Source organism: Lolium rigidum, chromosome 3, assembly GCF_022539505.1.
Source record: "Lolium rigidum isolate FL_2022 chromosome 3, APGP_CSIRO_Lrig_0.1, whole genome shotgun sequence".
Lineage (NCBI taxonomy): Eukaryota > Viridiplantae > Streptophyta > Magnoliopsida > Poales > Poaceae > Lolium > Lolium rigidum.
The window spans coordinates 127,917,762-127,922,291 of record NC_061510.1 but is presented as its reverse complement, the minus strand read 5'-3'; the positions used below and the strand labels follow the sequence as shown (position 1 = coordinate 127,922,291).

The 4,530-nt window shown below is 51.6% G+C and overlaps 1 long non-coding RNA gene across 1 annotated transcript; it reads left to right on the top strand.

The window, feature by feature from the left end:
• The first annotated feature begins 3,619 nt into the window (after positions 1–3,619).
• On the top strand, positions 3,620–3,905 carry LOC124701298. Its single transcript, XR_007001980.1, has 3 exons — positions 3,620–3,645; positions 3,717–3,806; positions 3,886–3,905. It is a non-coding gene; the product is annotated as an uncharacterized LOC124701298 (long non-coding RNA).
• Positions 3,906–4,530: the final 625 nt, after the last annotated feature.

Sequence of the window (4,530 nt, the reverse complement as noted above, 5' to 3'; positions counted from 1 at the left end):
CTATGCTCTCTATTCTCTCCTGCTGGGTCATGCCGGGCATAAATCCCGGTACCCGAATCCCGAACCCGAAATTCACGAACCCGAACCCGTATAGCCCGAACCCGAAATTCCCGAACACATTTTCGGGTGTCAAATCTGATTACCCGAATTTATTTCAGGAAATTCAGGTTTGAAAACAAGGTACCCGAACAGCCCGAATATCCCGAGATATAAAAAAAAGGCAAGTTACAAAGTCCACCCAAACAGCAAAGGCCCAGCCCAATTAGTTAATTCTGTCTCACATAACCCTACTAGCCTACGTTCGTGCCCAGATACCCCAAGTCCTCTTCCCAACTACGAGTACTAGTCACGACTTGGCCGCCGCACACACCGCATGGCCGCTGCCCGCCGGCCTACCCATGTTGCTGCACCGCCCAAAACTGCACGTCGCGGCGCCGCCAGCTCTCCTATGCTTCAGCGCACCGCCGCCCTACCTAGCCGACAGCCGCCGCGCCACCTACAACAGATAGGCGCTCGCCTTCTTCCCCAAAGCAGCAACGACGGTGAGCTCTGCAACGAGGACGGCGAGCTCTGTGGCGCCTCCCAGCGGAGCGCCATCTATGTCTCCGAGCCCGAGGCCACCGATCTGCAGCGCGATGCCGACAACCTTATCCCACAGGCGATTTGCACAAAAATAACCCAAAAGTGAAAGAAAAGCACAGACTGACCCTCCGGCGAAACTATTTCACCCATCTAACCCTTTTGTGTGGCGCCCCACACATCGGCGCCACACATGCCAGTGTGGCGCCCCTCCTGCCGGCGCCACACACCCAGCCGACGTGGCGCCCTCGACGCCGAGCCGGTGCGCCCATCCGACGTGGCAGCATGTGTGGCGCCCCTCCCATCGGCGCCACACATGCCCTTACAATTGCCCAAAACATACCGTGAGACAATTCGTCCGGGACTTAGCCGTTTTGCGAGCCTCTACGTGTGGCGCCGATGCCACCGGCGCCACACATCCACTTAAGTGTGGCGCCCGCGCCCGCCCCGCCCCGACTCGTACCTCATCTTCTCTCTTCTTTCTTCTCTCGCTCCCACGAAACCGCCGCCGCCGCCCGCCTCCCCTTCGCCCCCCCCCACCAAATCGACCAAGGAATCGTCAGATCTATCCGACCAACTTCTTCCTCCTCCATTCCTCAAGGTATTCCCCTTCGATTCCCTCCGATTCATCCACTAGTATTGGTGGATTTGGTAGATTTGGGTATGAACCCTAGACATGGAAATTTATGTTGGTGGATTTGGATATGAACCATTGATATGGAAATCAATGTTGGTGGAATCTACATTGTAGTATATGTGTTTGAACCAAAAATTTGTTGGAACCCTAGATATGAAATTTTACATGTATGTGTTGAAATCCTATGTATGTATGTGTTGAAATGTCTAATATTTGCCTAGCAAATGCATTCAAATTTGTTACATATGCCTAGCAAATGCCTATTCAAATTTGTTGCATTCAAATGTGTGTATGTATGGGTGATTCGAAAGTTAGATATATTGTCTTACATATGTATGTATGTGGTGAAAGGCAAAATTGGAGCTTAGCAAATGCATTCTATTGTCTTACATATGTCTATTATGTGCCTAGGAATGGTATGTCTTACGAAATTCATACGTGTGATGTATAGGTGATTCGAAAGTTAGATATATTCTCATGTATGTGTTGCTCATTTTTGTTAGTGGAATGACTCATAACATGGTTGTGTAAACATGTAGGATGGTGTGGCTTCTGGATGAAGAGTACGACAGGGAGCACCGGGCTGTTCATATGACGGAGAGGGGAACGTATCTTCACCCTTTGAAGATTCATTACCATGGCACAGTGGATATACCGTATGACGAGAGGTACACGGAGTTCATCCAGCCTACCGGTCTTATGCCGTTCATATCCCTTGTAAGCCGTGGGGGCCGAACATGAACCCTCTCGCACTCACCGCCCTTGTCGACCGGTGGAGGCCGGAGACTCACACCTTCCACTTGAGGGCCGGCGAGATGGCCCCTACTCTCCAGGATGTTTCCATGATCCTTGGACTACCTATTCGTGGCGAGCCACCGTGTATGAACACAGCCTTCGATGGGTGGCGCGGACGGATGGAGGACCTTATTGGCGGTGGCTCCTCCGGCGCCAAAGAAATCCAAAGGAGAGAGTTCCCGCCGGCGCGTCTTTCTCTTGGATCGAACTAACTTTGCGGAATGCCCGGAAGGGGCCAACGAGGACACTCGGAGGACGTACGCCCGCGTGTACTTATGATACATGATTTCGAGGACTCTCTTTCCCGACAGCGTGGGGAAGTCGGCCCATTGGTGTTGGCTGAAGGCGCTTACCGTGTTGGACAACCGGTGGAGTTGGGGAACAGCGGCACTTGCCTACCTCTACCGTGCAGGTGATGACTTGTTCTATGTACTATTTTCCTATAGTAGTGTGCTACACAAAGTAGTAACCAAATGTCTTATGTACGCTAGCTTGGACGAAGCTTGTCGCAGGACCGGGAGCGAGGACCGGGAGCGGCGGTATTGGTGGATGTTTGCTCCTACTTTCCGTATGGAGCCGGGACCGCATATCAGCTTGGGCGGCCTAGGGTACTCAACGAGAGGCCATGGCCTCATCACCATGAGAACCCCGATCGGGAGCCCACTTGGGCATACCTTTGGGACAATGTCTCGGAGATGACAAGCGATCCAATGGTCATGTACAGGCAGTACACTCGCGGAGTTGGACACTCTTACCGCCGAGCAGGTAACCGATCACTCTTTGCAATCCTAGTTTTCATTGATTGTACTCGGCATGTTCTAAATTCTGAAATATTTGTATGGTGCAGGTGGAATGGGAGCCATATGGTAACTACTACCGTATTGGCGCGGGGATGCCCGACCTCAACCGCAAGTGCACGGAGGAGGCGCCGTTCGCGCGGATGCGCTGCCCACTCATATGCATGTGGCTTGTTGAACACCACCAGCCGCACAGTAGTGATGAGACAAGCTTGGGCTATATCGTGAGTGCCCACCTCGATGGCAAGACACGGACAAGGAGCTTCATAGGTAAACTTCCGGAATCATGCGATGGAAGATTCTTGATAGAAGAGGTAGAATCTAACTTCTTGATTCTTGCAGGCTTGATAGGCAGCGGCAGAGGAAGATCACAAATTGGCCAGCCCACCATAGCGGCCACATCGCAGCCGTTCCAACACCGTTTGGAAGCGACACGGACCGCCGGCCATGTGGAGATTGTGCCTCACGACTTGGCCGCTTTCAACAACTACCTGCAGTGGTTCCATGAAAACACGCGTATCGAGTTAGTGAAGCGCGCGTATGCTGACTACATCTTGGACGACCCCATCGAGTTCGATGAGGTTGCGCAAAGCCAGCACGACACCTATGCTCGCAGAGGGAGATCGACTTCTATTGCTTCCGAGCTGAACTTCGTGGTAATGAATTCTCTCATTAACTAGTACATCATCTAGATTGCCATGTGCTCGCTTAATTGTGTATGCTATGTTTGTCACAAGCGGTCGGAGATCCAAAAACAGACTCGATGAGTGCGAGGTTATGTGGGACAAGAGCAGGAGAGAAGACAAGCCTGTCGGACCGTTGCGGAATTTCATTAAGGTATGATCACCAACTTTCAATGTACGTTATTATGTTCTGGTGGCTTTGTAACCATGAGTTCCATGACGCAGAACACTGCACGAAAGATGCGGCGGTTAGCCAACTTGCTAGGTTGCCGCGAAGGCGAAATTCCGCAATCCTCCTCTTCTCCAGAGCGGGAGGTATGGACTATTTTGTTGCTATCAAACATGTTCTTACTAATTTCAACTTTTGTAATCTCATTTGTTCTTGTTTGTGAAGATTCCTGACGACGAGGAAATTCTGGAGTCAAAGCATACCTCCAAAGCATACCTCCAAGCAAGCCCCACGGTCCGCTTACCGCTTGAAGCCAAGGGGCAATGCTCCAAACCGGTACACTCCGGAAGATTATGTCAACCGAGGAAAGAAGGTTGTCACCGAGGAGGATGAGGCGCCGCCGCGGAGATCGGGTTTGAGGAGGATGAGGAACGACGAGCCCTTATCTTCGGGAGGAGGAGGAGCAGGGAGGAGCAGGGAGGACCAGGAGGAGCAGCAGGAGCAAAGAAGCAACAAGAGCCACGGCAGCGGACGAAGAGGATGGCCGTCCGGAAGCAGCCCGTGAGGACGACACGTCGAGGACGACAGTAGGATGTGCTCCGTGTTGTTGTGAACTATATCTTCATAAGTATCGAGTTGTGAACCCTATGTCATTTCGAACCATCTTTGTAATGCTACTTGTTGTTTGAATCTACTTGCTACGATGTGAGCTATGAAGTGTTATATGTGTATGTTCTGAAATTGCAACTTGTTGTCTCCATTGTTGTACTCAAAACTGTTGGAGTTTGGTAGGATTTTTCAGGGTTTTAACACAAGTCAACGTGTGGCGCCCTTCACGCTGGCGCCACACTGCAGTGTGTGGCGCCTGTG